The sequence below is a fragment of the Vicugna pacos genome, chromosome 1 (genome assembly GCF_048564905.1).
Source record: "Vicugna pacos chromosome 1, VicPac4, whole genome shotgun sequence".
Lineage (NCBI taxonomy): Eukaryota > Metazoa > Chordata > Mammalia > Artiodactyla > Camelidae > Vicugna > Vicugna pacos.
The window spans coordinates 67,744,814-67,758,686 of record NC_132987.1 but is presented as its reverse complement, the minus strand read 5'-3'; the positions used below and the strand labels follow the sequence as shown (position 1 = coordinate 67,758,686).

The window sequence follows — 13,873 nt, the reverse complement described above, 5'->3', positions numbered from 1 at the left end:
GTATGGTTGTATACTTAATAACAGTTTTAAAATATAGTATAGATTGAAATAAATATATTCTAAAACCTCTTCAATAAACAATACTTTAAAAACAAAACCAAAGCACATCTAACAAACTATAGATATAAAGCTCTACAGTCCCTCTTCAGATCCTTTTTATGACTCAGTACTATAAAAACTTTAGATGCATGAGGCACATCTTCCTCTTTTCCCTACTAGGAACCCCCTGCCTTCCCAAGATCTTTCCATGCAACTCAGGGCTTAAGCTCTGTCTGATTCTGGGTGGTGGGGGACTCAGGTGCCCCATGCTGTCCACGTGCATTGTCTGTTGGTTGGTCCCGAGAGCTCTTGTTCGCTCAGTGAATGGAGGAGCATTCTATGTCCAGTCAGCTGGGGTCACAAAAGACTCCATAGAACGATTTGCCAGGAGTGTTTTGCTTGTTTGTTTTTAAACTGTTAGACTGCCAGAAGTGGGATAGGCTACTGAGGTAATAAGAAGAGAAACTGAGGGTTCTAGGGAGTCCCACAGAGTCAGTGAGTGGCCAGAGCATGGTGTTACTTCTCTCAGAAGATGGCTGCAATGTGAATACTGTGATCTAAAAAGAAGCTCTACCTTGCAGAACAAAAGTAGAAATGCAGAAAGGCTCAAATTAGCTCTGACGGAAAAGGCAGACATGTCCCTAATTCTTCAAAGCAATCTACCCCTTAACAGAGAAACAGATTTGAAATTTTACCAGGGGGAGTTTAAAAGAGGATGCCGCTTCTGCTTTGTGTTTCTGAAACAGCTCAGCACAGTTTTCTTTTATTGTGGAGGAAAAAAATCAATTATTGGAAGAGAAAAAAAATCAATTATTATTATTTCAATAGCCACTGAATATAGGACTTGTGTTTAAGCCAGAACAATAGTGGCAGGTGTAGAATGCCCTCTTTGGATTCTGCACTCTTAGACATGAACAATATAGCACCAGGTGCTGCCCATATATTGGCCTCTCATATCTTCCTGAATTATTTACCAGGCTCATTACAATGAAATCTCAAGAGAACTAAAAGCCACTATCTCCTGTCAAGACATTTAAATTCTTGTGCAGTCTGGTCAGATTACTGAATGCAAAATTAAATAAATATGAAAACATGACGATCTGCATCCTAGTTTAGTTGAAATTTTAATTGCTGAAAAGACAATTTTTTTTTCCTTTTTTAAAAGTTAGACATTCCCTATTGTGCCTTGTAGCGCAGAGCAATACTGCAAGCCACAGGGAGGACTATCCTGTATGATAGATTGAAAGATATGTTTTTCCTATATTAATCATACTGGCAAATAATTACACTGATATTTAAATCATTGTTAAGTCCCTGTTTGTATATCCTTACATCATATAGATGCGTGTGTATGTGTGTATAAAACCTCTTTTTGTTCTCACAATAGTGTCTATGAGGTAAACAAGACCATTCCTCATTTTCACATAAGGAAACTGAAGAGCAGAGAAGTGAAGAAACCTGCTCCAAATTTTCAGAGGAGGACTCGAATCCAGGGGTTTACACTGCAAGGTCAATGTCCTTCTAGTACACACCCTACATGGGGCAGACACTCTGGACTGACCACTCCCAGGAAGACACCAAATGGCCTATTTAGGTTTCTTCATGTTTAGTTCCCAGAGCTTCACATCTGTGAGTTCCCTGGAGTATGACACACAATAGTGTGTGTATACCAGTACTTCTCAACTAGGGCAATAATGTACCTCCAGGGGACATTTGGCAATGTCTGGAGACACTATGATTGTCAAAACTGATAGAAGGGTGATACTGACGTCTATTTGGTAGAGGCCAGGGATGCTGTTAAACATCCTACAATTCATAGGATGGTCCAAACAACAAAGACTTACCCAGCCCCAAATGTCAATACTAAGGTAGAGAAATCCAGCATAGTGGTCAACGCTATGGATCCTAGAAGGGCTAACAACCTTAAGCCCAAATCATCTTTGGGAAATTTTGTGAACATGATGGATTGTCCATCTGAACATCAATTTCTGGGGGATAAATTTCTGAGTACATTCCAAAGGACCCTTGGACAGAGTGAACTCAGTGGTATGGAACTTTGAGTGTTATGCCCCACTTTGGTCCAAGGATATCTAGTGTAGGAATTTTATAAACTGATACTAGGCTCCCCCATGGGGCAGATATTCACAGAGATTCAGACATAAGGATCTGGTGAAACAAAGAATGGCTTAGTCATTGAGAGGAGAGAGTTGAATGATTTCAAAAACAGAGTTGAGTGATTGGGAAAGTGGGTGGGAAGTAGTGTGCAGAGCGGGTAATGGTGAGGCATCTGACCATAAGACAGATACAGAATCCAAGGCACAAGGAGAAACATCTGCCAGTCTCCTCCAAGAGCAACCTCCCTTCCCCCTCCCACACACAGCCTATAGAGGCAAACGTCTAGTCCACAGATAGTAGCACACACACGATCAGACATTGTGGGGCTTACAATTTATTTGACAGATTACAGAATACTGCCCAGGGATTAGGATCAGGAAAACAGACACAGCATCACCTACACTGTTCCCAAGTGCAAGATGGTCCTTTACAGGTTCACAACTCTCAACAGCCCCCATATCTTTCTGCAAAATCTATCCTCTTCTTCTCCTTCTCCTTCTCCTTCCCCTCCTCCTTCCCCTCCACCTCCTCCTTCTCCTTCTTCTTCTTTTTTTTTTTCTTTGATGGTGGGGAGGTAATTAGGTTTATTTACATATTTATTTTTGGAGGCGGTACTGGGGATTGAACACGGGATCTCATGCATGCTAAGCATGTGCTCTACCACATGAGCTATACCCTCCCCCTTAACCTATTCTTCTACAAATTAGTTCTTATTGTTGAAAAACTAGTCCTGCAATTACCGTCCTCTAAAAAGTTGTTTCTCAGTTGGTAGAACTTCTGCTTCTGTTCATGAAGAATTAACTACTTTCGGAATTGGCTTCCTGCTGTAAACAACTTGAAAATCAGGCAAAATATCTGAAACAACTCTTTTCAAATACTGGATAATAGATAGTTCAGGACTTTGGAAAGCAAATGAGGTGAACTTACAATTGACTGAGATATATATATATATGTGTATGTATATATATATGTGTGTGTGTGTGTATGTATGTATGTGTATATATATAATGAAATATAAATAAATATTCTTTCAATGACTATAATTCATCCCAAGTTACTGCCTGAAGAGTTTCCAGGCCATAGTACAAGGAGGAAAATCCAAAAGAGAACCTAGAAATCTTGCTAAGGTAAGGAGAATAGACTAGATTTAAGAACATCAAGGCAAACAGAATTTGTGAAGCAGAGTAATAAAGAAGAGGGAGAGCAAAGAAAGAGAGTGCTTTGGAAATTTGCTGGGGATCCTCTTAGTCTTTTTCTGAGTATTAATCTAGGCATGAGTGAGAGAAAACTACTTGAAGTGAAAGAAAGAACCACAGGTAGGCAGTAGCTAAACAATTTCTGGAGTTCATACAGGGCTGTAAATACTTTGTGTTCCCATCAGCCAGAGTGGAGGGACCTCATAATATATAGGACATTGGATAGAATCCTCAGAAAAAAAATGGAACTAAATTAACCCTAGACTAGAAATTACTCCAGACCTTCTCTAATAACACTTAAAAGTAAGGCTTAAAAGGATCAAATTAGTCTCAAAAAACTCAATTGCATTCCAGGACAAAACCCAATGTTCTTTAAAGGAATACAACAAAATCCAGCATTCAAGAACATAAAATCCAAAATGTCCATCATCCAATAAAAAAATTACCAGGCATGTAAAGAAGCAAAAAATAAAACCTATTCCATGCAAATGAAAAAGCTAAAAAAGCAGGTGTAGCAGTACTGATTTCAGACAAAACAGACTTTAAAACAAAGGCCATAAAGAAAGATAAGACAGACATTTTATAATGATTAAAGTAGTGATACGAGATGAGTATATCACACTCGTTAATATATATGCACCCAATATAGGAGCACCTAAATACATAAAACAATTACTAACAGAGATAAAGGGGGATATTGATAGGAATACAATCATAGTTGGAGATTTTAACACCACATTAACATCACTAGACAGATCTTCCAGACAGAAAATAAAGAAAGCAACAGAGAAATTAAATAATACAATAGAAAAATTAGATTTGGTGGATATTTTCAGAGCATTATACCCCCCAAAAATAGGATATACATTCTTTTTAAGTGCACATGGAACATCTTCTAGGATTGATCATGTACTTGGGCACAAAAGAAACCTCAACAATTTTAAGAAGATAGAAATTATCTCAAGCATCTTTACTGACCACAATGCCATGAAACTAGAAATCAACAACAGAGGAACAAAGGAGAAAAAAAGGAAAGCATGGAGATTAAACAATATGCTATTAAAAAAACCAATGGGTCAATGAGGAAATCAAAGCTGAAATTAAAAAATACCTTGAGACAAATGAAAATGAAAGCACAACCACACAAAATCTATGGGATACAGCAAAGGCAATGCTAAGAGGGAAGTTTATAGCGATACAGGCCTTCCTCAAAAAAGAAGAACAATCTCAAATAAACAATTTAACCCACAAGCTGAAAGGACTTGAAAGAGAAGAACAAAAAAACCCCAAAAGGTAGCAGAAGGAAGGAAATTATAAAGATCAGGGAGGAAATAAATAAAATAGAGATTAAAAACACAATAGAAAAAAATCAATAAAACCAAAAGCTGGTTTTTTGAAAAAGTAAATAATACTGACAAACCTCTGGCCAAACTCGCAAAGAAAAAAGAGAGAGCACAAATTATCAAAATAAGAAAGGAAAATGGAGAAATTACAACAAATAAAATAGAAATACAGAATATCAAACAAGAATATTATGAAAAACTATATGGAACCAAACTGGATAACTTACAGAAGATGGACACGTTTCTGGAAACATACTGTCCACCAAAACTGAATCAAGAAGAAACTGAACACTTGAACAATCCAATCACTAGAAAGGAAATAGAAATAGCAATTAAAAACCTCCCTACAAATTAAAGTCCAGGACCGGACGGCTTCACTGTGGAATTCTACCAAACATACAAAGAAGAACTCATACTAGTTCTTCTTAAACTCTTCCAAAAGATTGAAAAGGAGGGAATACTCCCAAACTCATTCTATAAAGCCATCATCACCCTGTTACCAAAACCAGAAAAAGACACTACAAAAAAAGAGAATTATAGGCCAATTTCACTGATGAACATAGATGCCAAAATCCTCACCAAAATATTAGCAAATAGAATCCAACAACACATAAAAAAGATTATACATCATGACCAAGTGGGGTTCATCCCAGGGACACAAGGGTGGTTCAACACATACAAATCAATCAATGTAATACATCACATCAACAAAAGAAAGGACAAAAACCACATGATCATCTCAATAGATGCAGAAAAAGCATTTGATAAAATTCAACACCCATTTATGATAAAAATTCTCACCAAAGTGGGTATAGAGGGAACATATCTCAACATCACAAAAGCTATATATGACAAACCTACAGCCAGCATAGTACTCAATGGTGAAAAACTCAAAAGCTTCCCACTAAAATCTGGGACAAGACAAGGATGCCCACTATCACCACTCCTATTCCACATAGTCTTGGAAGTCCTAGCCACAGCAATCAGGCAGGAGAGAGAAATAAAAGGGGTCCAAATTGGAAAAGAAGAGGTAAAAGTGTCACTATATGCTGACAACATGTTACAATATATAGAAAACCCTAAAAGGTCCACACAAAAAATACTAGAGCTGACCGAAGAATTCAGCAAGGTGGCAGGTTACAAGATTAACGTTCAAAAATCAGTTGCACTTCTTTACACTAATGATGAATCAACAGAAAAAGAAAGTAAAGAAACAATCCCCTTTAAAATAGCACCCAAAGTAATAAAAATACCTAGGAATAAATCTAACCAAGGAGATGAAAGAATTATACACAGAAAACTATAAACCATTGATGAAGGAAATTAAAGAAGGACTTTAAAAAATGGAAAGATATCCCATGCTCTTGGATTGGAAGAATCAATATTGTTAAAATGGTCACACTGCCCAAGGCAATCTACAGATTTAATGCAATCCCTATCAAATTACCCAGGACATATTTCACAGAACTAGAACAAATCATAATAAAATTTATATGGAACCACCAAAGACCTAGAATTGCTAAAGCATTACTGAAGAGAAAGAAAGAACCTGGAGGAATAATTCTCCCAGACTTCAGACAATACTATAGAGCTACAGTCATCAAGACAGCATGGAATTGGTACAAAAACAGACATAGAGACCAATGGAACAGAATAGAGAGCTCTGAAATGAACCCACAAAATTTTGTTCGACTAATCTTTGACACAGGAGGCAAGAATATACAATGGAATAAAGTCTCTTCAGCAAATGGTGTTGGGAAAACTGGACAGCAGCATGTAAAACAATGAAGCTAGAACACTCCCTTACACCATACACAATCAGCTCAAAATGGATCAAAGACTTAAACATAAGACAAGATTCAATAAACCTCCTAGAAGAAAATATAGGCAAAACATTATCTGACAAACATCTCAAAAATTTTCTCCTAGAAGAAATAAAAGCAAGAATAAACAAATGGGACCTAATGAAACTTACAAGCTTCTGCACAGCAGAGGAAACCATAAGTAAAACAAAAAGACAGCCTACGGAATGGAAAAATTTTTTTGCAAATGAAACCAACAAAGGTTTGATCTCCAGAATATATAAGCAGCTCATACGACTCAATAAGAAGAAAATAAACAACCCAATCCAAAAATGGGCAGAAGACCTAAACAAGCAATTCTCCAAGGAAGACATACAAATGATCAATAGACACGTGAAAAAATGCTCAGTATCACTAATTATCAGAGAAATGCAAATCAAAACTACAATGAGGTATCACCTCACACCAGTCAGAATAGCCATCATTCAAAAGTCCACAAATGACAAATGCTGGAGAGGCTGTGGAGAAAAGGGAATCCTCCTACACTGCTGGTGGGAATGCAGTTTGGTACAGCCACTGTGGAAAACAGTATGGAGATTCCTCAAAAGACTAGGAATAGACTTACCATATGACCCAGGAATCCTGCTCCTGGGCTTATATCCAGAAGGAACCCTACTTCAGGATGACACCTGAACTCCAATGTTCATAGCAGCATTATTTACAATAGCCAAGACATGGACACAGCCTAAATGTCCATCAACAGGTTACTGGATAAAGAAGATGTGGTATATTTATACAATGGAATACTACTCAGCCATAAAAACTGACAACATAATGCCATTTGCAGCAACATGGATACTCCTAGAGAATGTCATTCTAAGTGAAGTAAGCCACAAAGAGAAAGAAAAATACCGTATGAGATCGCTCATATGTGGAATCCAAAAAACAAACAAACAAACAAAGCATAAATACAGAACAGAAATAGACTCATAGACATAGAATACAAACTTGTGGTTGCCAAGGGGGCAGGGGATGGGAAGAGATAGACTGGGATTTCAAAAATGTAGAATACATAAACAAGATTATACTGTATAGCACAGGGAAATATATATAAGATCTTATGGTAGCTCACAGAGAAAAAAATGTGACAATGAACATATATATGTTCATGTATAACTGAAAAATTGTGCTCTACACGGGAATCTGACACAACATTGTAAAATGATTATAAATCAATAAAAAATGTCAAAAAAAACCCTATAGCCATACATTTTAAAAATTCAATAAAAACATACAGAAATAATAGAAACAATATAATTGGCACACAGGACTTTAAAACAACTATTATAAATATGCTCAAAGACATAAAAACAGAACATAAACAAAATGAGGAGAGAAATGGACAATATAGAAAAGACCTAAATCTTTTATTTATCTAATAAAATATCTAAAATCTTTTTTTATCTAGAGATCAAAGTATAATTCTAAAATAAAAAATATACTAGGTTAGACACTGCAAAAATAAAATATCGGTTACCTTAAAGACAAAGCAATAGAAATTATCCAAAATGAAGTACGTAGAGAAAAAAACAGTTGATAAAAATGGAGGTAGCCTTGTGACTTATTGAACAATAGCAAGTGGTTTCTAACATACATGTAACTGAAGTTCTAGGGAAAAAGGAGGGAAAATATTTGAAATAAATAATGACCAATATTTTTTCACATTTGATGAAAAATGTTAACCTACAGATTCAAGAAGCTCAACCAACCCCAAGCAAAATAAACACTGAAACAGACACAGACACAAACACACCAACACACCAACGCACAGTATAATGAAATTACTGAAAACCAGTGATAAAGATAAAATTTTAGATGTAGTTGGATTATGTACAGAGAAACAACAGTAATACAACAGATTTCTCATTTAAATTATGTAAGCCAGAAGAGAGTGGAATGACATCTTAAAAGTCAACCCAGAATACAATACCCAGTGAAAATGTCTTTTGGAAATGAAGGTAAAATAAAGACATTTCAAAAAAGAAAACCTGAGACATGCAATACAAGAAATGTTAGAGGAAATTATTCAGGTAGAAAGAAAAATGATACCAGAATCAAATCTGGAAAGAAAAGTGTGGGAAATAATGAATGTGTGGGTAAATGTAAAAAAAAAAATTGTGTTCTTTTTTAAAGCTATGCTCATAAGCATGTACAAATTAGAAAAACACGCATATACTGAATTCTCTTTTACACCCATATCATTTTTCAAACATAACTTCCTTGGTTCATATTTTCCCAGCTGAGTTGTTACCTGCATTACCAACAATAAAGCTGAATCATAAAAAGCATCCAGGGCCATGAAGTGATGAGATGAATGTGTAAGGGGATGGTGAATACATGAAAGCAGAACTCCATGGTCACTAATTCCCTTTTCCTCCAAAACACTTTTGCTTCCAATATTCATTCACTTAATAAATTTTTCTGAACACCAGCAATGTGACAGGCATTGTTCTAGGCACCTGGAATGCTAGGAACAAAAGAAAGACCCCTACCCTACCTGTATAGAATTTGTATTACAATGGGGGAGTCAAACAGTAATCAGTGGACATAATACATACATAAATTAAATAGTATTTGGAAGATGTTAAGAACAATGGAGGAAAAGGTACGTCAGGGCAAGAGCATTTGGGAATGCCAGAGGTGGAGTGAAGCAATTCTAAATGATGTTGCCAGGTTTGTCTACACAGACCTAAAAAGTTAAAGGAGGATTCTATTCTGAAAACTATGACAGCTTTCTACATTTATCTCTCCCTTGTTATTGCAGGGAATGAGTGGTATTGTTCCTATTTTACATAGATGGATATACATACACATATACATACACACACATATGTATCTATTAGATAAAGCAAATAAGTAATTATGTTCATGTCACTGGAAACAGATTTTCAAAGTAAGAGAAAAGAGATATATATACAAAATAAATAAGAACCTTTCAATGTTTTATTTAAGTGGGAAGTATCAGTATGGACTCAGAATTTTTCTTTTCCTAAAACATTCATATTCCCTAGTTTGTTAACTGAGGTTTGGAAGTAATTACAGTCCAGTAACAATCAGGACCCCAAGTGCCCAGACTGTAGTCTCTAAAACCACTTTCACTAAAAGGACTCAAGATTTCTTTAGTGAAATGGCCAATTTAATTGTGGAGCTGGAAATATATGAGACGAAACTGGGGCATCTTGTCATATTAGAAAATAAAAAAGACCACAGATATTACAGAATCATGTCAAAGGGATGCAGAGTCAACAGGCTCCCACTGGCCAATGACAGGATAATTTGAGCATCACTAAGAATAACAATAGTAGTGCACTGAAACATATATGGCACATAGTAGGCATGCAATAAATGATTATTAAATAAATGAATGGATTTAGCATTGGTGGTATTAATAGGATATTGTTGAGGGTCTATAACATTGATTTAATGGCTCCTCCATGAGGACAGATGGTGTAAATTTCTCTTCCTTTCAAATATCGAGAAAAATTATCTTTTTTCTGGAACATTTTAATAGCATGTATAGTATATTTCTTTCTCTTTTGGCTTCTGGGAAGCTTAGGATCAAATGTGTGGTTCACTCACAGCAACTGTGCAGTGTTAGGCTTTCTAGCTCATTTTATTACCGTATGACTATTTTCCTTTTGCCCTGCTTTCCTTACCTCTTCATTTTTCAAATTACTACATGTTTTATATTAAAAGTAGGAGAAAAGGCCAATTGAAGTATTAGGAATGTTTCTACCCAGTGTGAGCAAACAGATACATTATTTGAAGTACTTCGGCTTCAGGCTACCCAGTAAGAAGAGGTAAGTCAGAACCACATGCAAATTTATCAAAGCACCACCCATAGCATTGTACTAGATGTTTTACTAAGGTTCCTTCTGGCACTAATATAGTCTGAAGTATTGGCTCTCCATTAACTATGTTAACATAGCAGCGAATACATGGATGATTATAAATAGCAGGAAATGTAAAAGGAATTTTTAATTGCCTTTGAATGCACAGCGTTATGTCCTGGTAACAGACTTACAAACATCCTGAATATGGGTAACTTAAACTAACAGTAAAATTCACATCTATTCTTTGAGCATACGTTGCTTTTAATGGGGGCAACAAGCAGGATACAAGCAGGGCAGAAGGGATTAAACCTCCCTAATCAGAGAGATCCTCAACACAAAATGACTCACCATTGTACCTTTTTTCTAAGAGAGCATGAGATTATGGTGGGAAAGTATTGCATATATATGAACAGAGTTCAGTCAGGGAAAGTAGGTGAAGTCACAGAATGTTGGAAGCTGAAGCAACCTCAAATATAATAAAGTCCCATCTCTTCATTATGGGTCAGGAAACTGCCCCATAGAGGTTGGGAGGCTCAAGGTCACACGGTGAGTGTAGGAACAGAATCTTGGTCTCCCAAGTTCAGTGCTCATTCTATACTACTTTTTTTTTTAATTTAAAGTATAGTCAGTTTACAATGTTGTATCAACTTCTGGTGTACAGCATAATGTTTCAGTCACATAGATACATACACCTATTTGTTTTCTTTTTTTTTCATTATAGGTTACTATAAGATATTGAATATAGTTCCCTGTGCTATACAGAAGAAACCTGTTTATCTATTTTATATATAGTAGTTAGTATCTGAAAAATTCAAACCCCCAATTTATCCCCTCCCACCCCTTTCCCCACCCCGATAACCATAAATTTCTTTTCTACGTCTGTGGGTTTGTCTCTGTTTTATAAATAAGTTCACTTGTGTCTTTCTTTTTTTTTTTAAGATTCCATATATAGGTGATATCATATCGTATTTTTCCTTTTTCTTCTGGCTTACTTCACTTAGACTGACATTCTCCAGGTCCACCTATGTTGCTGCAAATGGCACTATTTTATTTTTTTTTAATGGCTGAGTAGTATTTCCATTGTATATATATTCCACATCTTCTTTATCCAGTCATCTGTTGATGGACATTTAGGTTGCTTCCATGTCCTGGCTATTGTAAATAGCACTGCTGTGAACACTGGGGTGCATGAATCCTTTTGAATTAGAGTTCCCTCCAGATACATGCCCAGGAGTGGGATTGCTGGATCATATCTTTTTAGTTTTTTAAGGAATCTCCATACTGTTTTCCACAGTGGCTGCACCAAACTACATTCCCACCAACAGTGTAGGAGGGTTCCCTTTTCTCTACACCCTCTCCAGAATTTATCATTTGTGGACTTTTTAATGATGGCCATTCTGACTGGTGTGAGGTGATACCTCATTGTAGTTTTGACTTGCATTTCTCTGCTAATTAGCAATATTGAGTATTTTTTCATGTGCCTATTAGCCATTTGTATGTCTTCACTGGAAAATTGCTTGTTTAGGTCTTCTGCCCATTTTTGGATTGGGTTGTTTGTTTTTTGTTATTGAGTTGTATGAGCTGTTTGTATATTCTGAAGATTAAGCCCTTGTCAGTCCCATCATTTGCAAAAATTTTATCCCATTCTGTAGGTTATCTTCTTTTTTTGTTTATAGTTTCTTTTGCTGTGAAAAAACTTACATGTTTAATTAGGTTCCATTTATTTATTTTTGTTTTTATTACTATTGCCTGGGTAGACTGCCCTAGAAGAACAACACATAAAAAAGGTCGCACACTATGATCAAGTTGGACTCATTCCAGGGATACAAAGATGGTTCAACATACGCAAATCAATGTGATATACCGTATCAAAAGAAAGGACAAAAATCACATGATCATCTATTTCACTACTACTTTAAAGGACCTTTAAAGGAAGTTGTGGTTGGACTTTCACACATTTGGAACAGCGGGGGCAAAGGCCAGGACTTGGGGAGGGAAGATGGAGACTATATGTATGTGTTTTGGGGAGTGCTGGATGGGAACGGTGACCGGAAGGCAGGCAAGTTTGATCTGAATACACAGAATGTGTGCAGGACAAGTGGAGGCATTTGGAGCAGGCAGGGTCTTAAGGTGGCCATTCAAGGGCTGCAGTTAGAAGTTTGTGGAGGAGGTCAGGAGAGAGAAGGAACACTGAAAGGGAAAGAATATTCTCTTGGGAGAGTATAACTTTTGGAACTTGTACATTTTCTCCCCAACAGTGTAATACAGACTGAATTAATCTGCTTCTCAGAACCTCAGATTTGCCTTATAAAAGAGGGAGAAATGATAAACGTTCTCTTTTAAAGCCTTTGAAGTGCCTCCAATTAAATTTTCCACATACTTTCATGGTTTCTGAATAATCATCCCCAGGACCCTGGAGCAGGTCCCGTGCAGGGAATCTTGATTCACCAGAGGGAAGAGCAGGGGGAGGAGACATGGCTGCTCCAAACACATCCCTCTTGGGGGATTTCAGAAGCAGAAAGGAAACACTGGGTGCCCCCCGGCAGGGATGGGAGGTCGGCAGGGTTGAGGAGGAAGAAGAGTAGACTTGACTCACTCCTTTAGTCTAGTGTGAGTCTCAGAGAAAACAAATCTCAGGGATCCCTGGCTCTGTATTCATTCTTGGACTATACCACCATTCTTCCTTAATCCCTCTACTCCAAAGCCTCTCCTTTCCAGTTTCCCAGCCCACAGTCAGTGATCTTTTCATAAGCTGGAAAACATTTTTGCTTAACATTACAGAAGACTATACTTAACCTTTTAATTCCATTTTTTTTGTACTTTTCTTCTACTAAACCTGATTTCTCCCTTTGCTAACAGTGTTTACAATTTTTTCTGGCTGCTTGATAGAATTAAAGTGAATCAGACTGGCTGTTGGATTGGGTCCCCTATAGAATCTGGGCAACAGTGCTGTAAGCAGTAGGCATACTGTAAACAGTAGGCCAACTGAATGCAGAGCACATGCTGGGCCCCTGGGCCAATTCAGCCCTTCATCCCAATACATGGGGTCTGGCTTCACTTCACATATCCCAGGACCATTGGGTATAATGAGTAGCAAGTAATGGACAAAACTGAGACTGAATTTTAAGTCTCATCTCCATCATTTTCTATTTGTGGCACCTTAGGTTAGTCACTTAACTTCTCCAATTCTTAGCTGCCTCCTGAAATGAAGATAATACTATCCATACCTCACAGGGTTTGTTGATGATTAAATCATATTATGTCTAGGATGAAGGCAAATGTAATACACTAAATCATCAATAAATATTGGCTTCTTTCATTTCCACAGTAAAGAAGGGTCTTCTATACAGAAGACTTGGGTTACATAACCAACATTATTCATCTTGTTTCTCTTAAGTTTCTAATAGAATCTAAAGTTCTAAATTATTGTTTCTTCTAACATGAAGAGTAATGACCTTTTTGCAAGGGCAGGGGTGGTAATTAGG

General features: G+C 36.8%; 1 protein-coding gene across 1 annotated transcript in view; it reads right to left on the bottom strand.

Moving 5' to 3' along the window:
• GPR156 (G protein-coupled receptor 156) overlaps window positions 1-13,873 on the bottom strand; it is a 102,438-nt gene that overhangs the window by 64,767 nt on the left and 23,798 nt on the right. The gene's annotated exons all lie outside the window — the stretch shown is intronic.